This window comes from Somniosus microcephalus, chromosome 27 (assembly GCF_052327205.1).
Source record: "Somniosus microcephalus isolate GS21.2 chromosome 27, FLI_Smic_1.0, whole genome shotgun sequence".
Taxonomy (NCBI): domain Eukaryota; kingdom Metazoa; phylum Chordata; class Chondrichthyes; order Squaliformes; family Somniosidae; genus Somniosus; species Somniosus microcephalus.
This window is the reverse complement of record NC_141013.1, coordinates 6,025,126-6,049,996: the sequence shown is the minus strand read 5'-3', so window position 1 is coordinate 6,049,996 and position 24,871 is coordinate 6,025,126.

The window sequence follows — 24,871 nt, the reverse complement described above, 5'->3', positions numbered from 1 at the left end:
TCCCTTGCTGAACCACATGTGGCTGAATCATACTGAGATCATAAAACCTGCCGTTGGGACTTCTCAAATCAGCTCGATCCCCTCTGCCCACTGGCAGAGCTGACTCACGTTTGGGTGAAGTCACACAGGTGGCCAGGCAGCCCCCAGCTCACCCAAGTAGCCCATTCTTCACGTGCCAGCACGGGCAGGCTGTTCGACCGTGGAAAGCATCACAACCCCAACACCTTAAGATTAGAGCCAGCCCATTCAGGGGTGATGTCAGGAAGCACTTCTTCACACAGAGGGTAGTGGAAATCTATCAGGAAAGGAGTTCTACCTATCAGGAAAGGATGAACAGGCTGGGTCTCTTTTCTCTGGGAAAGAGAAGGCTGAGGGGTGACCTAATAGAGATCTTTAAAATTGTGAAAGGTTTTGATAGAGTGGATACAGAGAGAGTGTTTCCACTTGTGGGGAAGAGCATAACTAGAGGCCATCAATATAAGATAGTCACCAAGAAATCAAATAGGGAATTCAGAAGAAACTTCTTTCCCCAGAGAGTGGTGAGAATGTGGAACTCGCTACCACAGGGAGTGGTTGAAGCGAATAGTATCGATGCACTTAAGGGGAAGCTGGATAAACATATGAGGGAGAAGGGGATAGAGGGTTACGCTGATAGAGTTAGATGAGGAAAGACGGGAGGAGGCTCGAGTGGAGCATAAACGCCGGCATGGACTGGTTGGGCCGAATGGCCTGTTTCTGTGCTGTATATCCTGTGTAATCTGATGTAATCTGGAACTCTCTCCCCCAAAAAGCTGTTGATGCCGGGGGTCAATTAAAAATTTCAAAACTGAGATGGATAGCTTTTTGTTCGGCAAGAGAATTAAGGGTTATGTAACCAAGGCGGGTAAATTGAGTTAAGACACAGATCAGCCCATGAGCTAATTGAATGGTGGAACAGGCTCGAGGGGCTGAATGGCCTCCTTCTGTTCCTAAATTCCTACGGTAAGGCTAGAAAAGCAGAACAGAAAAAAGGCTGGTTACAAACGAGAGCTGCGTATAATAGTGGTGCAGAGTGCTGCACACCAAGCTCTGTTGACAGTTCTCAGTGCTTTGAATGATCGTATAATTACAGCTGCATTGTTATAAGGAGAAACCCGCTTCGATAGGTTTAAACGCTCCTGAATTGTTTTTCTCTCTTTCCCATCGACAGCGCTAAGTAGGAGTTAACAGCTCTCACTTCCTGCAACAAGTACCGTGGTGCACAGAGAGGTGGCAAAGCCCGTAACACCCTGTGCTTTCCAACTGGAATGGAACTGTGGAGGAAGCCAGCAGTAGCTGTCCTCCCACATAACGGGGTCTGTAAGAGAGCGTCGAGACAATGGACTGACTCTCTCCAGTGCCGCCCTCAGGCCTGCAGTTACCGCGCAGAGTGTGCCTGCTGACTGATTCAACAAATCACAAGCACACTCGCTGTTTTTTTTCCCGTTACATCCGGTGATGAAAAGATCTTATTTTTTGTCAACAACTGGATTGATGAGGTCCCTGAGATTCCACATAGCACATCGGGAGAACAGGAGGGGGAGAGAGGAACATACTAATACATAAGAACATAAGAAATAGGAGCAGGAGTAGGCCATTCGGCCCCTCGAGCCTGCTCCGCCATTCAATAAGGTCATGGCTGATCTTCTACCTCATCTCCACTTTCCCACCCTATCCCCATATCCCTTGATTCCCTTAATATTCAAAAATCTATTGATCTCTGTCTTGAATATACTCAACGACTGAGCCTCCACAGCCCGCTGGGGTAGAGAATTCCAAAGATTCACCACCCTCTGAGTGAAGAAATTTCTCATCATCTCAGTCCTAAATGGCCAATCCTTTATTCTAAGGTTGTGACCCCTGGTTCTAGACGCCCCAGCCAGGGGAAACATCCTCCCTGCATCGACCCTGTCAAGCCCTGTAAGAATTTTGTATGTTTCAATGAGATCACCTCTCATTCTTCTAAACTCTAGAGAATATAGGCCTAGTCTACTCAATCTCTCCTCATAGGACAATCCCCCCATCCCAGGGACCAGCCTGGTGAACCTTCGTTGCACTCCCTCTATGACAAGTATATCCTTCCTTAGGTAAGGAGACCAAAACTGTACCCAATACCCCAGGTGTGGTCTCACCAGGGTCCTATATAATTGCAGTAAGGGGCAGGAGGAGGCCATTCAGCCCCTCCAGCCTGGTTCGCCTTTCATACAGATCATGGCTACTTGTATCTTAACTCCACCTACCTGCCTTGGTTCCGTATCCCTGAATACTCTTGCCCAAGAAAAATCCGTCAATCTCAGTCTTGAAATTTTCAATTGTGAGGATTTCTGTGGGGCTTGTAATTAGGGGTGCCCACCTCTTGCCAAGTCCAAACCGCACAGGGAGTGGGATCAAGGCTTGGGTTGTTTTGCTGCTGATAAAAATTGACTGAAAGCCTCAATAATTGACCCCTCCCCCCATCGTGAGACATGAAAGTGGGGAGGGGAGGGGGAAGAGAGAGAGAGAGACACTACAACAAAGCTGTTCCATGAACTCCCTGGTTACAGGAGTGTATTGGGAGTAACATTTGATTTCTGGTGAAATGTTGCTCTCTTTTTCTTCTGTGGGCCGTGGCTCAGTGGGCAGCGCTCTCTCGCCCCTGAGTCAGAAGGTTGTGGGTTCAAGTCCCACTCCAGAGAGTTGAGCACAAAAATCTAGGCCGATACTCCCAATGCAGTGCTGAGGGAGTGCTGCACTGTCAGAGGTGCCGTCATTCAGATAAGACGTTAAACCGAGGCGCCGTCTGCTCTCTCGGGTGGATGTAAAAGACCCCATGGTCACTATTTTGAAGAAGAGCGGGAGAGTTACCCCGGTGTCCTGGGGCCAATATTTATCCCTCAACCAACATCACCTAAAACAGATTATCTGCTCATTATCACTTTGCTGTTTGTGGGAGCTTGATGTGCGCGAATTGGCTGCCGTGTTTCCCACATTACAGCAGTGACTAGGCTGCAAAAGTACTGCATTGGCTGTAAAGCACTTTGGGACGTCCTGGGGCTGTGAAAGGCGCTGTAGAAATGCAAGTCTTTCTTTCAAATGCTGAGCGACCTGCATTTCCTGGGTCTCGAGCACTCACATTGTTTGTCTGACAGGCTGACATGTATCTAACTGCCAATCTGACCGAGAGTGAATTCTGTCCTAGTTCCTTTCACAGCCCTCGCCCTCAGCAAAGATTTGCATAATATAACGTCTTATCACGCCTCTCAAAAAACATCTCGAAACATTTCACAATGAGTTACTTTGAAGTGCGGTGACTTTCGTTGTGCAGGCAAATTTGCACGTGGCCACATCCCACAAACATCAATGAGGTGAATGGCCATTGAATCTGCTCTCCTGTTGGTGTCGGCTGAGGGAGAAATATTGGCCAGAACGGTGGGAGAACTCCCGTCATGGGATCCTTCGCATCCAAGCTGGAACAACAACAACAGCAACATGCATTTACACAGCGCCTCTAATGTAATGAAACCTCCCAAGACACTTCACAGGAGTGGTTAACTAACAAAGTTTGACACCGAGCCACATAAGGAGATATTAGAACATAAGAACTGACATGAATCAGTCATTCATGAAAGAAAGACTTATGAAATAATACTGAGCAGCCTACAGGTGGCGCTGTCCAGGGAGAGTATAAATACTCGGGCACGGGCCCAGCTTGCGCAGGACATTCTAAACAGGAACTAGTGAAGGACACAACTAGACCTCCATGTTGTAAAACAGTTGATTAAAGCTTTGTTTAAAGCTTAGACCAAGTGCTGAGTAGTTTTCTTACGTCAAGAACATAAGACGTAGGAGCAGGAGTCGGCCCTTCGGCCCCTCGAGCCTGCCCCGCCATTCAATAAGATCATGGCTTATCTGATCTTGGCCTCAACTCCACTTCCCTGCCCGCTCCCCATAACCCTCGACTCCCTTATCGTTCAAAAATCTGTCTATCTCCACCCTAAATATATTCAATGACCCAGCCTCCACAGCTCTCTGGGGAAGAGAATTCCAAAGATTCACGACCCTCTGAGAGAAGAAATTCCTCCTCATTTCCGATTTAAAAGGGTGCCCCCTTATTCTGAAATTATGCCCCCTAGTTCTAGATTCCCCCACGAGGGGAAACATCCTCTCTGCATCTACCCTGTCAAGCCCCTTCAGAAACTTATATGTTTCAATAAGATCAGATGAGATAGGTTTCAAGGAGCATCTTAAAGCAGGAGAGGTAGAGAGGCGGAGAGGTTTAGGGAGGGAATTCCAGAGCTTAGGGCCCCAGGCAGCTGAAGGCATGGCCGCCGATGGTGGAGCGATTAAAATCGGGGATGTCCAGAACAGGCAGAGAAGGACCTCTGTTAACTGTCTCATCCGAAGAACATCACCTCCAAGATTGCAGTCAATTCAGTGTTGGCATTGAATTGTCAGCCTAGCTTTCCCCTGCCCAAATCCTGAGGATAAGGGTAAGGGGTAAGCCATTTAGGACTGAGATGAGGAGGAATTTCTTCACCCAAAGAGTGGTGAACCTGTGGAATTCTCTGCCGCACAGGGCAGTTGAGGCCAGTTCATTAAATATATTCAAGAAGGAGTTGGATATATTTCTTAAGGCTAAAGGGATCAAGGGATATGGGGAGAAGGCAGGGACAGGGTACTGAATTTGGATGATCAGCCATGATCTCATTGAATGGCGGAGCAGGCTCGAGGGGCCGAATGGCCTACTCCTGCTCCTATCTTCTATGTTTCTATGTTTCTATGAAGTAGGACCTCCTGACTCAGACGCAAGAGTGCTTCCCAACTGAACCATCAACCGCCACCACCCCCCCCCACCCCGCATATACAGGACGTGTGGATCTGCAATGCAGTCTTGCACTCGATGAGTAAAGAATAATACGATAGAGACTCGCCTCTAAAACTAAAACCCAAGGTAAAAACCAGCCATTCTCGCACCAGAGACAGATTGTGCTCCAAGGCCGCACCACCTGCTTCACTTCAGCTGTCAACAGTTCACTTGATGTTCTTCTGGAACTCTACCCACTCCGCCCCTAGATTGGAGCTGTCAGAGTCACAACTTGACACCAGTAGTCAATGTGATAATTGCTTTTAACATGCTCATTCACTTTGCTGAAGAACTTTCTGTTCCTTCCTTCACTCAAATTCACCAAAGTACACACAATTCTCTCTTTATATGTGTCTGTTTTCTTTTAATGAAATCACAGTGTTGTCAGCTAAGTTCTCAATCAGTACAAACACCAGACCAGTCACTCCTGAGACCGGTAGTATCCAATTGTGTTATTTAGTCCTGATTTTTCTCCCAAAGGGTTGCTGTCTCTTGCTGGGGTTTGGTCCCCCTGGGCACCTACTGCCGTTCAGGAATCCCACCCAGCTGGCTGCTCGGCAGGGACGGGAGCCAACTGTGGTCACATGGGTCCGCCTCTGTTAGCTGCAGTCAACAGTGTTAAACCAGCCCCATGTCCGGGAACCGACTCGATTGTAAACCCCTGGAAGCTGCGGTCTACAATTCCTGCTGTTGGAATAAGGGAATGGCACGCAGGTTCCCCCCCCCACTGCCTGCATTTATCTCTGTGAACCCAGTGCATCCCCCAGAGACCGGCTTCCCCCTCCAACTCCAAGCAGTAGATTGGGAGGGCAGTGCATGGAGATAGCTCTTTTGAAACAGAGAGAAAGAAGGAACCTGCATTGATATAGCACCTTACACGGCAACAGGGCGTCCCCAAAGCACTTTACAGCCAATGAAGTACAGGATGGAGCCACAGCACTGATATAAAAGCTTTCATGTGCGAGTCTTGGCAGCGAGTGTTGGCAAGCTATTTGACAGTGGAGGCATCGTGGCTGAGTCTGATTATTGCCCACACCCGGCACAGAAACACATGCAGACATTTTCCAACAGGAATCATTGGATAGCAGTCAGGAGCAGCAATCCTGGCAGATTTACTCCTCCTTAGTTTAAAGGCACTGAGTCCAATGGTAATTCTACCCCGGCTGAGATTATCTAACTCAGCCTAGACCAGAGATTAAACCCCAGGACCTTTGTCAGCTGTGGCTCAGTGGGCAGCACCCTCGCCTCTGAGTCAGAAGGTTGTGGGTTCAAATCCCACTCCAGAGACTTGAACACAAAAATCTAGATTGACATTCCAGTGCAGCACTGAGGGAGTACAGCACTGTCAGAGGTGCCGTCGTTCAGATGAGACGTTAAACCGAGGCCCCGTCTGCTCTCTCAGGTGGACGTAAAAGATCCCGTGGCACTATTTCGAAGAAGCGCAGGGGAGTTGTCCCTGGGCCAATGTTTATCCCTTAATCAACATCACTAAAAACAGATTATCTGGTCATTTATCACATTGCTGCTTGTGGGCTCTTGCTGTGTGCAAATTAACTGCTGCATTTCCTACATTACAACAGTGACTACACTTCAAAAGTACTTCATTGGCTGTAAAGCGCTTTGGGACGTCCTGAGGTCGTGAAAGGCGCTGGAGAAATGCAAGTCTTTCTTTCTTTTACAAATAAATGACAAAGGAACTGGCCAGATTTTGAAATATCAGGAGATTAAGTAGAGTCGAGAAAGGTGATTCCACCCACCCAGCTCATTGTTCCATTGACACACACAGCCCGGGTGGCCAACTCTGGCTGGACTTATTCCTGGAGGTTCCATCACGTGACCTCCTGCCTCCAACCGCCCCGCCCCCCCACGCTCCCGCCATTGGTTACCCAGCACGTCCATCCTCATGGTGGCCCCGCTTCCCCACACCAATCAGAAAGCGACTCTTACATTACCCGATTGGACGATTCTGGACTGCTGCTGTTTCGCCTGACAGGAGAAGCTTCTAATGGGATGTCTCGTTTGGCACTCCATTCGAGGGCCTCCCGAGATGCCGAGTGGGGAAACGAGGTGCCTCCTGCAACAGATCTCAGCGGGCAGGTCGGTGCGATGTGTTCCATGGCCTGGGACCCGTGGCCACAGTCGCACTTCAGGTCGTCCCTCCTTTTCCACTTGGAGGTGGCCACATCGTCCGTGCTCTGTGTGGATTGGGTTGAGCGCCGTCCCCTGTCTCTGAGAGAGGTCCAAGCTAGGGACCTCTGCTGCTGGGTCTGGGCTCTCAGTCAAACAACCTTTTTATAACAAATAAAAAATAATATGTATTTTTTAAAACACAATTTATTTAATGCCTCCATGATTTTTCACCTGGGTTGCTCACAACAGTGTCCTGGGGATTAATCTTTCATTCCTGGAGACTCCAGGGAAATCATAGAATAGAGAATCATAGAACGATACAGCACAGAAGGAGGCCATTCGGCCCATCGTGCCTGTGCCGGCTCTTTGAACGAGCTCTCCAATTAGTCCCACTCCCCCTGCTCTTTCCCCACAGCCCTGCAAATTTCTCCTCTTCAAGTATTCATCCAATTCCCTTTTGAAAGTCACTATTGAATCTGCTTCCACCGCCCTTTCGGGCAGCGCGTTCCAGATCACAACAACTCGCTGCGTAAAAAATACTCTCCTCATCTCCCCCTCTGGTTCTTTTGCCAATTACCTTAAATCCTGGAGGGGTTGCAACCTGACTCCCATTGCAGCACCTAACCCCCTCTTGAATGGCTCTGGAGAATTTGTTCCCACTGCTCTATCCAAAAGATCACTCCAGTCAATGATGGTTCTCGCTCCAGTGGCTGTTAGCTGTGAAGGAGACTCTCACACACAGGGCGTGTAGTCTTTGCAATCACAGCACAAACATGCGGGGAAAAAAAATAACTAACTGTTAATTAGGCTTTTCAAAAGCAAACACTGGAACATAACAGAGCTGGGCAGATAGTGCAGCACGGTACAATGGCTGCAGCTGCTGAGAGGGCCATGAGCACCCGTAATTAGAAGGGAACGTGTTTGAAAGTGGCAAGGTAATTAACATGCAGATATCCACTCATCCAAAACAGGTGGGAATCAATCTGCTTTGTGAAATGGGCTGCAAAGTTAGACAGGTACCGGGGTGGGGTAACGTGGTGGTGGTGGTGGGGGGGGGGGGGTTGGGGTAACGTGGGGGGGGGGGTGGTAACGTGGTGAGGGAAAGGGAGAAGGAAAGGGAGAAAGACAAAAGTAGCCAAGGAGACCATCCCCAGGGTAGTCACTATCAATGGTGCGGTTACTGAGTATTAATGAACCATTCGCGCAATGGAGCCACCATTAATATGACGTTTAATATTGATAAGGGGGCGTGCGCCCCACCACACAACAGATCTATTACATCTCCAGCTCAGCAGTCACCATGCTCACTGCATTAGGCACAATAACTTGTATTTATATAGCGCCTTTAATGTAGTAAAACATCCCAAGGCGCTTCACAGGAGCGATTATCAAACAGAATTTGACACCGAGCCACATAAGGAGATATTAGGACAGGTGAAATTGATAGGTTTTAAGGAGCATCTTAAAGGAGGAGAGAGAGGCGGAGAGGTTTAGGGAGGGAATTCCAGAGCTTGGGGCCCAGGCGGCTGAAGGCACGGCCACCAATGGTGGCGCGATGGAAATCGGGGGATACGCAAGAGGCCAGAATTGGAGGAGCGCAGAGATCTCGGAGGGTTGTGGAGTTGGAGGAGGTTGCAGAGATAGGGAGGGGCGAGGCCATGGAAGTACGGTAAGGAAGACAACTTTGGCCAGTGCAGCGGCATGTTGCTGTTCTATGCCATGTGTTAACATGCGGATTCACACTCGTGATTCCCCACATAATCGCCCAATCTTCGCCCTTTCCCTCCTGAGGAGCAGTTCCACAGCCCTCTGGTCCAATTGGTCATTCTTCATGTGTGAGCCGAGACATTGAGGTTCATTCAATGTGCTATTCGACTATGGGGGGAAGTTGCATCACAGCCAAAGTACAATCATGCTTGACTCAGATGTCTGTAAGTTGTCTTTGGAATTTCAATGGTAGGATGGGATTGGAAGTTTACCGTCAGTTCCCGGCATGAATTCCCAGTCCGTGCTGATCTGACAAGCGTGGACATTGAGACGTTAAACCGAGGCCCTGTCTGCTCTCTTGGGTGGACGTAAAAGATCCCACGGCACTATTTCAAAGAAGAGCAGGGGAGTTCTCCCCGGGGTCCTGGACAATATTTAACCCTCAATCAACATCACTAAAACAGATGATCTGGTCATTATCACGTTGCTGTTTGTGGGAGCTTGCTGTGCACAAATTGGCTGCTGCATTTCCTACATTACAACAGTGACTCCACTTCAAAAAGTACTTATTTGGCTGTTAAGCGCTTTGGGGCGTCCTGAGGTTGTGAAAGGCGCTATAGAAATGCAAGTCTGTCTTTTCTTTTCATTGGGAGTGAGGGCTGGGCTGGGTTGGCAACCGATGACCCCCATAGAGGAACAGCTTGTCAACACTCTAATATCTCGGCTCACACGTGAGCAAGGCAGTGAGAGAGGGGAGGCGTACGCCAGCGTGAGCCAGCGCCTGCAGGAGAGGAGCGGAGAAAATCGGGGGATCGCGAAACGTTACCGATTCCCTCTCCCAAAAGAACGTAAGTCTCCTAAAAGAGGAAATCCTGGAACAATTGGAATGACAGTGCTAGCATCTGAACAGCGTGGTATGGGATCGTTCTAGCAGCTGCGCTGGTCAGTTGTTTCTGTGCAGTACTCCAGGATCTCGAGCTGATCTCATTAATCTGAGCGGCTGCCATCAGTCTGACTCAGAAGCCTCAGCACGTGACAGTGAGTGATGTCTCCCTTCTGCACAGCCTTGTTCTACAGGAGGGAAATTGCTTATTATACAAAGTAAACACATTTAGTAGTTGTACTACTAAACCTCCATTATGAAGCCCTTTTATAGAAAAACTGGCAGATATCCTGTGGTGATGCTCACTTAAAAATATTCATTCACGGGATGTGGATGTCGCTGGCAAGGCCGGCATTTATTGTCGATTCCTAGTTGCCCTCGAGAAGGTGGTGGGGAGCCGCCTTCTTCCTGAACCGCTGCAGTCCGTGTGGTGAAGGTGCTCCCACAGTGCTGTTAGGGAGGGAGTTCCTGGATTTTGACCCAGCCACGATGAGGGAACGGCAAATATGTGTCCAAGTCGGGATGGTGTGTGACTTGGGGGGGAGCTTGGAGGTGGTGTTGTCCCCATGCGCCTGCTGCCCTTGTCCTTCTAGGTGGTGGAGTTCGCAGGTTTGGGAGGTGCTGCCGAAGAAGCATGGCGAGTTTCTGCGGTGCATCCTGTAGATACCATGCGATGTGGTACTGAGCCTTACAGTCCAACATGGTGCATTCACCCAGTTTGTGAGCAGGGGGAGCCCCAATTCTCTTTCCCATTTATTTAGCTTCTTAGCTTCATCCCCTCACCTTGCCCTCATGCTCGCCACTCTTGACCTCATGCTCGCCACTCTTGACCTCATGCTCGCCACTCTTGACCTCATGCTCGCCACTCTTGACCTCATGCTCGCCACTCTTGACCTCATGCTCGCCACTCTTGACCTCATGCTCGCCACTCTTGCCCTCATGCTCGCCACTCTTGACCTCATGCTCGCCACTCTTGACCTCATGCTCGCCACTCTTGACCTCATGCTCGCCACTCTTGACCTCATGCTCGCCACTCTTGCCCTCATGCTCGCCACTCTTGACCTCATGCTCGCCACTCTTGACCTCATGCTCGCCACTCTTGACCTCATGCTCGCCACTCTTGACCTCATGCTCGCTACTCTTGCCCTCATGCTCGCCACTCTTGACCTCATGCTCGCCACTCTTGACCTCATGCTCGCCACTCTTGACCTCATGCTCGCCACTCTTGCCCTCATGCTCGCCACTCTTGCCCTCATGCTCGCCACTCTTGACCTCATGCTCGCCACTCTTGCCCTCATGCTCGCCACTCTTGACCTCATGCTCGCCACTCTTGCCCTCATGCTCGCCACTCTTGCCCTCATGCTCGCCACTCTTGACCTCATGCTCGCCACTCTTGACCTCATGCTCGCCACTCTTGACCTCATGCTCGCCACTCTTGCCCTCATGCCAGGCAGTTCCAACGCCTGCACAACAGCAAAATACTGCGGATGCTGGAAATCTGAAATAACAACAGAAAACGCTGGAAATACTCAGCAGGCCAGGCAGCATCCGTGGAGAGAGAAACTGAGTTAACGTTTCAGGTCTGGGACCCTTCATCAGAACTGGAAAAAGCTGGAAATGTAACAGATATTAAGCAGGTGCAGAGACGGGTGGGGGGGGGGTGCGGTTTAGGAGGGGAGGAAGGAATTGAAAGAATATACTGTGAAAATGTTGCAAATGAGATTGGCAAAATCATACAGCATGAAAAATGGGGGCAGGGATTATTATCTGAAATTGTTGAACTCGATGTTGACTCCAGAGGGCTGTAAAGTGCCTATCGAATGATGAGGTGCTGTTCCTCGAGCTTACGCTGAGCTTCATTGGAATTCATTGGAATTCCACACCTGAGTGGCCTAGGAGGAGACATAGAAACATAGAAACATAGAAGATAGGAGCAGGAGTAGGCCATTCGGCCCCTCGAGCCTGCTCCGCCATTCAATGAGATCATGGCTGATCATCCAAATTCAGTACCCTGTCCCTGCTTTCTCCCCATATCCCTTGATCCCTTTAGCCTTAAGAAATATATCCAACTCCTTCTTGAATATATTTAATGAATTGGCCTCCACTGCCTTCTGTGGCAGAGAATTCCACAGGTTCACCACTCTCTGGGTGAAGAAATTCCTCCTCATCTCAGTCCTAAATGGCTTACCCCTTATCCTTAGACTATGACCCCTGGTTCTGGACTCCTCAACCATCGGGAACATCCTTCCTGCATCTAGTCTGTCCAGGCCTGACAGAATTTTATAGGTTTCGATGAGATCCCCTCTCAATCTTCTAAACTCCAGTGAGTACAAGCCCAATCGACCCAATCTCTCCTCATACGTCATTCCTGCCATCCCAGGTATCAGTCTGGTGAATCTTCGCTGCACTCCTTCCATGGCAAGAACATCCTTCCTCAGATAAGGCGACCAAAACTGCACACAATACTCAAGGTGCAGTCTCACCAAGGCCCTGTACAACTGCAGCAAGACATCCTTATTCCTGTACTCAAACCCTCTTGCTACGAAGGCCAACATACCATTTGCCTTCTTAACCGCCTGCTGCACCTGCATGCTTACCTTCAGCGACTGGTGCACAAGAACACCCAGGTCTCTTTGCACTTCCCCTTCTCCCAATCTATTGCCATTCAAATAATAATCTGCCTTCCTGTTTTTGCCACCAAAGTGGATAACCTCACATTTATCCACATTATAGTGCATTTGCCATGTTTCTGCCCAATCACCCAACCTGTCCAAATCGTACTGGAGTTTCACGACATCCTCCTCACAGCACACACGCCCACCCAGCTTTGTGTCGTCTGCAAATTTGGAGATACTACATCCAATTCCCTCGTCCAGATCATTAATATATATTGTGAACAGCTGGGGTCCTAGGACCAATCCTTGCGGTACCCCACTAGTCACTGCCTGCCACTCGGAAAACGACCCGTTTATTCCAACTCTTTGCTTTCTATCTGCCAACCAGTTCTCTATCCAAGTCAATACCTTGCCCCCAATCCCATGTGCCTTAATTTTGCAAGCTAATCTCTTATGCGGGACCTTATCAAAGGCCTTCTGAAAGTCCAAATACACCACATCCACTGGTTCTCCCTTATCTATTTTACCAGTTACATCCTCAAAAAATTCCAGTAGATTAGTCAAGCACGATTTACCTTTTGTAAAGCCATGTTGACTTTGTCCGATCCTGTCACTGTTTTCCAAGTGCTCTGCTATTACATCTTTTATAATGGACTCTAGCATTTTCCCCACTACCGATGTCAGGCTTACCGGTCTATAATTCCCCGCTTTTTCTCTACCACCTTTTTTGAATAGTGGGGTAACATTAGCTACCCTCCAATCCAGAGTCTATCGAGTTCTTCCCCATTGGTTTATTTGCGTGTATCCTCCTTACCCTCACTGACACCATCAAGTCTGTAAACTTGCCCTATGGAAAGTCGCGATCAAGATCTTGTGTCTGATTCCTTGTTGCCCAGAGCGTTTAACCTGTGAATTCTTTTAACATAAACAAAAAAGGTCATTTTTTTCTCTTACGCGAGCTGTCATTCTGAACATTTGAGAATTATAGGTGGAAGTGGTGCATCACACTGAGGTGGGGTGAAGCAGCCTAAAGCCGTTCAGTTGCCAACTCTGGTCGGGCGCATTCGTGGAGGTTTCATCGCGTGACTTCCTGCCTCCAACTGCCCCGCCCCCATGCTCCCGCCATTGGTTGCCCGACACGTCCATTGTCACGGCGCCCCGCCTACCCACGGCCAATTGGAAAGCGAACAGATTCTTTGTTATCTGATTGGACGATTCTTAACTGTCAGTCAAACAGCCCTTTTTTTTCACTCCATCTCCAATATTTTTATAACTAATAAAGAGAAGACAAAGAAAAAAAAAACACCATTTTTTTTGAATGCCCTGTGGATTTTTTTTCTCTGGGGTTTTCGCTCCCGGCAGTGTCCAGGAGATTATTCTTCAAGTCCTGGAGACTCCAGGGCCAATCCTGCAGGGTTGGTGACCCCTGGTTGGGGGCAGGGCACAGACAGAGATTCTGAATATTGGCCCAGAAATTCGGGTCGGGGGCTTCGCGCGGGTGCAAGCCTCCGACCTGCACTTACCTAACGCGCCGGCCGTTGAGCTGTGGGCCCGCGTGGGATTCCGATCCTGGACCTCCTCCAACTGCTGGCGTGCAGTGCTTGCGTATCCCAGGGGCGCAGTTAGTTCGAAGCGTCCCCTGGGATCACGTGGGCCATGGTGAGCCAATGGTAGCAGGGAATGCTTCATTCATAAGTTTGACCTGTCAAACCTATAAACACTATAAGCCCCAAAACATCACTAAATCTTCAAATAAATTTTTTTTAAATCACATTTTTAAAATAAACTATAAATTACATGAAATAACTATTTTAAACGATAATTTAAATTTTTGAAAAAAATAATTTTATTTTCTAACGGGGCTAAAAATAAACTTACCTCTCTTTAAAGTATTTAAAAATAATAAACCTGTGCAAAAAATGTTTTAATTTTAATTAATTCACCACTTACCTTGTAAAAAGCAGGCCTTGCGACTGCTTTTTACATGTCTAACTTCTGCAGAATTACCTTCCCGGGAAAACCTGCAAAAAACCGTAAGTTCGATGCGCACGCGCTGCCTCTCCCGCGCACGCGTTCCACCTCTTAACCCCTTCTTTCAGGGGAACGGAAGTGCCGGTTTCCCGCGCATGCGCAGTGCGTGCAGGAAACCGGCACTTCCATTGGGCTTACGGGCGAGTACCCCGTGCGTACTCACCCGCGGAGACCCGAATTTCTGGGCCGTTGTCTTTCCCCGAAAGGGTTTGTGTGGCCATGCAGTGGATGGTTTACACTTGGCCACGAGAGGGCAGCATTGGGAGAATTGCACAACACAATAGTGGGCCAACGATGCAACTGCTGGGAAGGAAAAGCAGACGAGACAATCTGTCACACAAATATCTTCATTAAAGCAGAACGATCTGTCCATGTCATTGTTTGGACGGCCCATGCACTTCAGCAAAAGCCATCTTCTGTAAGGGGGAGGTGTCATCCGTTCTGGACACTTTAAACCCAACGGCTGTTCAGTAGGGTTGCCAACTCTGGTTGGATGTATTCCTGGACGCGACCTCCTGTCACTAACAGCCCCGCCCGGTCAAACACCCTTCCCCCCCCCCCCAACCACCCCACCACAACATTGTTATAACTAATAAAATGCTCAAAGAAAATGAAAGAAACACAATTTATTTTCAATGTATTTTTTTCTCCGGGGTTTTCGCTCCTGGCCGTGTCCTGGAGATTATTCTTCAGTTCCTGGAGGCTCCAGGGCCAATCCTGGAGCGTTGGCGACCCCACATTTCAGCCACAGCGGAAAGCCCTCAGCTTCCTGCAACACAACATTTTGAAGCCTTCCACTCTCCCGAAGGTGCCGACTGATACTGGGGCGCTGTCCCACGGGCTCCAGCCACCATCTCCAACATTTGACCTTTTCACACCTGGACGTTGCCCAAATAATGTCCGTCAGTCAACAGCAGGGGTTGCCAACCCTCCAGGATTGGCCCTGGAGTCTCCAGGAATTGAAGATTAATCTCCAGGGCACTGCTGGGAGCGAAAACCCCAGGAGAAAAAAAAATCACAGGGGTAATAAAAAAAAACAAATACTGTTTTTAAAAATTTTCTTTGAACACTTTTGTTTACGAGTTGTCGAAATATCTGACATGGGGAACAGGGGCTGTTTGACTGGCAGCCCAGAATCATCCAATCAAGTAATGAAAAGTCTATTCGCTTTCCGATTGGCCGTGGGAAGGCGCGAGGACAGACGTGTCGAGCGACCAATGGCAGGAGTGTGGGGGCATGGTGGTTGGAGGCGGGAGGTCATGTGATGAAACCTCTCGGAACTCGTCCAACCATAGTTGGCGACCATAGGGGTAGTCCAGCCACTCCAAGCACATCACCACCCCAAGCCCACACACAGAGGCCTTGGCTTTCAGTCGGGATGGGAGAGGTCTATGCGGGGGAGGTCCTGAGTGAGCGACAGGCTCACAGGCAGAGGCCCGGAGAGATTTTGATTCCTGGGCCTCATTTCAATATTTGGGCTCGGACTCCTGCCCGCAACCGGCGGGAATCGCTGCCTGGCTGAAGGGGCGGGAGCGGGAATTTGGACGTCAGGAGGCTGCAGCCGGGCACTCGTGGGAATGGGCCCCTGCAGTCAGGTAAGTGGTGCGGGGTGGGGGGGTGCTGGTGAGGTCCAGAGGTGATCGCGATTGGGGGAGTGGGAGGGAGCCCGGGTCAAGGGAGGCCCAAGAGTTGTTTGTTAGGTCCTTCTTCTTCTTGGCCAGTCCCTCGGAACCAAGGATGACTTGCTTCCACACTAAAAATAAGTTCTCAGGTGACTGATAAGTCCAATGCGGGATCTACCATCTCTGTCACAGGTGGGGCAGACGGTGGTTGAAGGGGCGGGTGGGTGGGGTGCTTGGATTGACGTGCGCTCCTTCCGCTGTTTGCGCTTGGCTTCCGCTTGCTCCCAGCGAAGAGACTCGAGGTGTTCGGCGCCTTCCCGGATGCTTCTCCTCCACTTTGTGCGGTCTTGGGCCAGGGATTCCCAGGTGTCGGTGGGTATGTTGCACTTTTTCCAAGGAGGCTTTGAGGGTGTCCTTGAAGCGTTTCCTCTGCTCACCTGGGACTCTCTTGCCGTGCCGGAGCTCCGAGTAGAGCACTTGTTTTGGGAGTCTCGTATCGGGCATGCGGACGATGTGACCCGTCCATCGGAGCTGATCGAGCGTGGTTAGTTAGATCCAGAGGAGCATTCTCCGCCGAATATTTCGCAAAACTAGAGGCCATCAAATATATGATAATCACCAAGAAATGAAATAGGGAATTCAGAAGAAATGCCTTTACCCAGAGAGTGGTGAGAATGTGGAACTTGCTACCACAGGGAGTGGTTAAGGCGAAGAGTATAGATGCATTTAAGGGATGGTTAGATAAGCATATGAGGGAGACGGGAACAGAGGGTTCTGCTGATAGTGAGATGAGGAAGGATGGGAGGAGGCTCGAGTGGAGCATAAATCCCGGCATGGATTGGTTGGGCCAAATGACCCTTTTTCTTTCCTTACATCCACTGTAATTCTGTGTATTTATCTCTAATCCAACATCACTTCCTGTGAAGAGCCTTGGGACATTTTAATACGTTAAAGGCGCTATATAAATGCAAGTTGTTGTTTCTGTTTGGACAAACCGTACTCAACAATTTGGATCTTGTCTAATCCTCAGTCCTTTTCATGCAGAATCTGTTCTTTCATCTCCTTGCAGGAGTTTATCAAAGGCCCCCACATCAGAAAGAAATGCTGGATAGTATAAGGAGGGGCTGAGCGCCGCGCTTGTTCTTTACACGGGTCTGTTTAAATATTAATGCTGCTTCTGTCTCAGGAGCTGTACACAGTCTGGCTGCTTTCTTTTAAAGTTTACTTAAGCAACAAGCTCAGCAATCCCTGAGCACAGAAAACAATAAGCCTCCTCCTCCCTACTGCAATCCAAACAAAGGCCACAGGTCAATGGGCTCAATATCAGGGGGTGGGGGGAAGCGCAGGGGTTCACTAGTAGGTACCCCTATATTCACGATTACTTCATGTACCCTGGTGTCAGCTGTGGCTCAGTGGGCCGCACTCTCGCTCCTGCGTCAGAAGGTCGTGGGTTCATAGTCCCACTCCAGCGACTTGAGCACATAAATCTAGGCTGATACTCCCAGTGCAGTGCTGAGGGAGTGCTGCACTGTCGGAGGTGCCGTCATTTGGATGAGACATTAAACCGAGGCCCCGTCTGCTCTCTCAGGTGGACGTAAAAGATCCCGTGGCACTATTCTGAAGAAGTGCAGGGGAGTTCTCCCCGGTGTCCTGGCCAATATTTATCCCTCAACCAACATCACGAAAAAGAAACAGATTATCTGGTCATTATTTCATTGTTGTTTGTGGGGCCTTGCTGTGCACAATTTCCTACATTACAACTGTGACCGTACTTCATTGGTTGCAAAGCTCTTTGGGACATCCTGAGGTGGTGAAACGCGCTGTAGAAATGCGAGTCTGTCTTTCTTTCTTGCACAGCCTCCTGGCCTGTGGTGGTTGTGGGTTTTTGCATGTTCTGACTGTGTGTAAACTGCAGTATCGGGGCCCCCACACCATTACACCTTCACCACTTCCGTTCCCCTCCTCTCCTGAAGGTGCTGGTTCGTACTGGGGTGCGTTCCATCGCAGCCATCCAATTGGCCATTCTTGACGCATGAGCCCAGGCGGTGATCGGCAACAGGATATTCAACCAGGCAATGCATCACAGGCCGAGCTCAATCTTGCCCTCTCTTGATATCCGTTAATGTGCACATTCCAGCAAGGCCGCCAGTTAGTGTCACCTCTTCTTGCCCCATCTGCAGCTAATTTGTATACCAATAATTCTGCTAGTTGCCGTGGAGAGACCGGATTATTAATATCAGCCACTGATTGGACTCAGTTTGTATTACTTCAATGATGAGGCCAACGGAACAAGCTGCAATCAACTTAATCAATGAACTACTAAAATCTGAAAGTAAATAACATCACATTCCCAATCAAAAAGAAAAGAAAGACTTGCATTTCTGTAGCGCCTTTCACCACCTCAGGGCGTCCCAAAGCGCTTCACAGCCAATGAAATACCTTTGATGTGTAGTCACTGTTGTAATGTCGGAAATGCAGCAGCCAATTTGCTCACAGCAAGCTCCCACACACAGCAATCTGATAAATGACCACATAAATATTGGCCCAGGACACCGGGGAGAACTCCCCTGCTCTTCTTCGAAATAATGCCCGTGCGATCTTTTACGTCCACTTGAGAGAGCAGACAGGCCCTGGGTTTAAGAAGGAAAAGACCTGCAGTCAGTTTCAGGAATTCTCTCGACTATATAAGGTTATCAGGCAATGTTCCAGGAGGCCTTGATTACCTACAATTCATCGCTAGTGGTCTGATCGAACTCGCACACCTCCCTCACTCAGCAAACTGCCTCGTCCCTTCTTAAAGGATCCATTCTCACCACATCCTCCAGTAGCCTGCCCCAGAGGGTGACATCACCCGCGGGTGCCTAACCTGCGAATTTATCGCCAAAGCCCTCGCTATTATCTGCGAACCTTCGAATCGACCCTTGAAAAGCCAGGCATTCACACAGCACATTTCACAGCTGAGAGACTCGCAGACTGCTTTTAAACAATCTAATTAACTGAAAGAAAGTAGTGACTGAATGAGACCAGTGACTGGGGAACAGTTCATTCGCAACTAAGCAAAGGCAGGGGGAAGACGCACTCACTCGGCCCGGACATCACTGTGCCACGAGTTGGTTCCATTTGAGTTTGTTTGGTAATGAGGCCCAACCTTTACTTTGTAAAATGATTAATGAGCCTCATTTAATTCTCAATCATCCAATCAAACCTTCAAGCTACGATAGCAAAATACTGCGGATGCTGGAAATCCGAAATAACAACAGAAAACGCTGGAAAACTCAGCAGGCCCGGCAACATCCGTGGAGAGAGAAACAGAGTCAATGTTTCAGGTCGAAACCCTTCGTCAGAACTGAGGAAAAAAGGCAGGAAATGGAACAGATTAAAAGGCAGTTTGGGGGCTGGGAAATGGGGGAGGGGAGGAAAGAAGAGACATTGAGAGATATTCAAGGTGAGACGAGATAGTAATAGGACAGGTAAAGAACAAACAATGGCTCTAGATGAAGTGTGAAATGCGCTGGCAGAGTGAAAGACAGCTGCCATGTGGGAGAGAGAAAAAAGGAAAAGTGTGGATAAAAAATATAAAAATATAATAGGGGCCGAGGTTATGATCTGAAATTGTTGAACTCGATATTGAGTAATATCGCTGTAACGTGCCTAATCGGAAGATGAGGTGCTGTTCCTCGAGTTTACGGTGAGCTTCCGTGGAACAATGCAAGAGGCCGCAGACGGTGTGGTCTGAGTGGGAATGGGGCGGTGAATTGAAATGACAGGCGACCGGAAGCTCGGGGTCACCCTTACGGACTGAACGGAGGTGTTCCGCAAAGCGGTCACCCAATCTGCGTTTGGTCTCCCCAAACCTTCAAGCTATTTCTGTAGTGCAAAGGCAGTGGGAGTTCGAAAGAAGGAAGGTACTTGCATTTGTTTAGCACCTTTCACATCCTCAGGACATCCCACAATGCTTCACAAGCCAATGTGGTTGCTTTCTGGCCTCTCAGCCAAAAGGGCCATTATTCACAGGTGAGCCTTGACACACTATTCGACTGCGGAGGGCATCACAGCTGTGCCTGATTCCGTCCTTACCCGGGGAGGGGCGGGGGGGCGCCAAAATTCCTTCGCCCTCCCCACACACTCCTGCCGCAGCTACAGCAGAAAGATCAGAAAATAGGGTTGGAACCCAGACACGGCAGGTCCTGGACTTCGCTGGGAGTTTCTGCGGAGCCTTGTAGGGGCTGGAGTCGTTGCCCACCCCTTACAAGGCTGGTGACACAGAGGGTGTGAGGCCAGGGTGGGGACTCCCTACATTACTAATTCCCCCTAATTCCTCATCCTGGGAGGAGGTTGGTGGATCAGCCTCCTGAATGGAGGTTCTGGGGACCACATTGAGAGGTCCATACCTGGGTCATGACCTGCACCCCCAAAACATTTAGCTTAATGCCACCCCTTCATAGAATCATAGAATCATAGAACGGTTACAGCACAGAAGGAGGCCATTTGGCTCGTCTAGCCCATGCCAGCTCTCTCCAGGAGCACTTCAGCCAGTCTCACTCCCCCGCCCTTTCCCCGTAGCCCTGCAAGTTTTTTCCTTCAGGTACTTATCCAATTCCCTTTTGAAAGCCACGATTGAATCTGCCTCCACCACCCTCTCAGGCAGTGCATTCCAGATCCCAACCACTCGCTGCGTAAAAAAGTTTTTCCTCATATCGCCTTTGGTTCTTTTGCCAAGGGTGTAACCTTAAATCTGTGTCCTCTGGTTCTCGGCTCTTCTACCAATTGGAACAGTTTCTCTATCTACTCTCTCTACACCCCTCATGATTTTGAACCCCTCTATCAAATCTCCTCTCAAACTTCTCTGCTCTAAGGAGAACAACCCCAGCTTCTCTCGTCTATCCACGTAACTGAAGTCCCTCATTCCTGGAATCATTCTTGTAAATCTTTTCTGCATCCTCTCTAAGGCCTTCACATCCTTCCTATAGTGCGGTGCCCGGAATTGGACACAATACTCCAGTTGAGGCCGAACCAGTGTTTTATACACACTCACCATAAATTCTTTGCTTTTGTACTCTATGCCCCTATTTATGAAGCCCAGTATCCCGTATGCTTTTTTAACCGCTTTCTCAACCTGCCCTGCCACCTTCAACGATTTGTGCAAACATACCCCCAGGTCTCTCTGTTCATGCACCCCCTTTAGGATTGTACCCTTTAGTTTATATTGCCTCTCCTCGTTCTTCCTACCAAAATGTATCACTTCGCACTTCGCTGCGTTAAACTTCATCTGCCACTTGTCTGCCCATTCCACCAGCCTGCCTATTTCTTCTTGAAGTCTTATCACTCTCCTCCTCACTGTTCACTATACTTTCAAGTTTTGTGTCATCTGCAAATTTTGAAATTGTGCCCTGTACACCCAAGTCTAAGTCATTAATATATATCAAGAAAAGCAGTGGTCCTAGTACTGACCTCTGGGGAACACCACTGTATACCTTCCTCCAGTCCGATAAACAACTGTTCACCACTACTCTCTGTTTCCTGTCACTTAGCCAATTTCATATCCACGCTGTGACTGTCCCTTTTATTCCATGGGCTTCAACTTTTCTGGTGAGCCTATTATGTGGCACTTTGTCGAACGCCTTTTGGAAATCCATGTACACCATGTCAACCACATTACCCTCATCAATCCTCTCTGTTACCTCATCAAAAAACTCAATCAAGTTAGCTAGGTGTTTTATGGTCTGTAGTTGCTGGGTTTATCCTTACACCCTTTTTTGGACAAGGATGTAACATTTGCAATTCTCCATTCCTCCAACACCAGCCCCATATCCAAGAAGGATTGGAAGATTATGGGCAGTACCTCCGCAATTTCTACCTTTACTTCCCTCAGCATCCTAGGATGCATCCCATTGGTCCTGGTGACTTATTTACTTTCTACTACCTCCTCCTTATCAATTTTTACCCCATCCAGCATCTTCAATACCTCCTCTTTCACTATGACTTTGGCAGCATCTTCTTCCTTGATAAAGACAGATGCAAAGTGCTCATTTAGCACCTCAGCCACACCCTCTGCCTCCATGTGTAGGTCTCCATTTTGGTCCCTAATCGGCCCCACCCCTCCTCTTACTACCCGTTTACTATTTATATGTCTATAGAAGACTTTTGGATTCCCTTTTATGTTAGCTGCCAATTTAGTCTCATACTCTCTCTTTGCCCCTCTTATTTTCCTTTTTCACTTCCCCTCTGAACTTTCTATATTCAGCCTGGTTCTCACCTGTATTCTCAACCTAACATCTCTCATACCTACTCTTTTTCTGCTTCATCTTACTCTCTATTTCTTTTGTCATCCAGGGAGCTCTGGCTTTAGTTGCCCTACCTTTCCCCCTCGTGGGAATGTACCTCGACTGTACCCGAGCGATCTCCTCTTTAAAGGCAGCCCATTGTTTGATTACAGTTTTGCCTGTCAATTTTTGATTCCAATTTACCCGGGCCAGATCCGTTCTCAATGCACTGAAATTGGCCTTCCTCCAATTAAGTATTTTTACTCTAGATTTCCCCCTGTCCTTTTCCATAGCTAGTCAAAACCTTATGATATTGTGATCACTGTTCCCTAAATGTTCCCCAACTGACACTTGCTCTACTTGACCCACCTCATTCCCCAGAACCAGATCCAGCAATGCTTCCTTCCTCGTTGGACCGGAAACGTACTAATTAAGAAAGTTTTCCTGAACACACTTCAGAAAATCTCCCCCCTCTCAGTCCTTTACACTATTACTAACCCAGTCTATATTCGGACTGTATTGCAGGGGCGAACCTCAACAAACCCCTTTGGCATGGGCTGCATTTTGTGGGAGTCTGGGGCAAGAAGTCAGTGTGCCACTGCCGCCAGGTTTAAGTGAGGTGACCTCCCACTGACCTCACATACTCCAGCAGGGTCAGTGTCGGAGGTTACCTGAGGGTCCTATCCTGGGGCAATTGCCGGGAACACATCCTGGAGGAATTTCTGGGCCCTGAGACCTACGCCTCCAGGGGTTGTTGTGTAGCAGTCACAAGCGGGAATCCGAGCCAATATTCCCTTCCCTAATCCAGGGCGCTGCTGTCAATCCCCCGCCACACATTTCTTGATAACCCCACCGTAATAGTGTCACAGTCCCATTGTGTGAATGCACCGGCTCATGCAAGAAAAAAGAAAAAAGAAAGACTCACATTTCTATAGCGCCTTTCACGACCACCGGACGTCCCAAAGTGCTTTACAGCCAATTATGTACTTTTTGAAATATAGTCACTGCTGTAATGTAGGAAACGCGGCAACCAATTTGCGCACAGCAAGCTCCCCCAAACAGCAATGTGATAATGACCAGATAATCTGTCTTTTAGTGATGTTGATTGAGGGATAAATATTGGCCCCAGGACAGGGGAGGCACGGTGGCATAGTGGTTAGCACTGTTGCCTCACAGCGCCAGGGACCCAGGTTCAAATCTAGCCTCGGGCGACTGTCTGTGTGGAGTTTGCACATTCTCCCTGTGTCTGCGTGGGTTTCCTCCGGGTGCTCCGGTTTCCTCCCACAGTCCAAAGATGTGCGGGTTAGGTTGATTTGGCTATGATAAATTGACCCTTAGTGTTAGGGGGATTAAATACGTGGGGTTACGGGGATAGGGTGGGATATGTGTCGGTGCAGGCTTGATGGGCCGAAATGGCCTCTATCTGCACTGTAGATTCTGTGATTCTGTGACACCAGGGAGAACTCCCCCCTGCTCTTCTTCAAAATAGTGCCATGTGATCTTTTACATCCACCTGAGAGAGCAGACGGGGCCTAAGTTTAACGTCTTGTCTGAAAGACGGCACCTCCGACAGCGCAGCGCTCCCTCAGCACTGCACTGGGAGTGTCAGGCTAGACTTTTGTGCTCAAATCCCTGGAGTGGGACTTGAACCCACAACTTAAAATCATGGGCTAAATATTGGGGCCAAAATTGATTAACCACCTTCTCCCATGAAACATACATTAAATTAATAAGAGACACAGGGAATATTCCAACAACCTGGCCTCAGTGTTTAGGAGAGTGTTTATGAATGCAATTTGAATTCCTCAGATTTAATCACTCCCAGTTGTCTAATTCACAAGACTCCCTCAATCTAACCACTCCCAGGTGCTGCTTATTCTCTGTATAAATCCCTTGACCACATCATTGATTTTGGCCACCTATTGTTCTTGAAATAAACCATCGCTATTCCTGAGTTATATTGTGATCTTAGCATCCATTACTCTCTCGGTAACTGAAGGGTACTCAATGGCAAGTTTAGGGCAGATGCCAGGGACTATTCCCTTACACAGAGGATCATCAAAGCTCGAACCAGTTGCTAGGCAGAGCAGTTGAAGTTAGGACACCACACCAGACTCATAAACAAACTGACAGACGTTGCAATGGGAAACATTAGGAACAGGAGGAGGCCATTCAGCCTCTCAAGCCTGCTCTGCCATTCAATGAGATCATGGCTGATCTGTATCTCAAGTCCATTTACCCGCTTTTGTTCCATATACCTTGATACCCTTACCCAACAAAAATCCATTGATCTCAGTCTTGAAGGCTCCAATTGACCCCCGGCATCCACAGCCTTTTGGGGGAGAGAGTTCAATTTCTACCACCCTTTGTGTGAAAAAGTGCTTCCTGATTTCACTCCCAAATGGCTTGGTTCTAACTTCAAGATCATATCCCCTGGTTCTTGATTCCCCCATCAGAGGAAATAGTTTCTCCGTATCTCCCCTATCAAATCCTGTTAACATTTTAAAAACCTCGATTGGATCACCCTTCAATCTCCTATACTCGAGGGAATACAAACCAGGTTTATGCAACCGGACCTCATAGTTTAACCCTCTGAGCCCCAGGATGGTCAGTACTCTGGAGGAACAAGTGGGCTGAAGGGCCTTCTTGAACCAAACCTATCTTGTGCCTTGCCGTGAACTGAGAATAGCCAGTGCAGTGTGATGCTTAAAGATCACAGACTGACCAAATACCATGTCATACGGGATGGTTGGTCACAG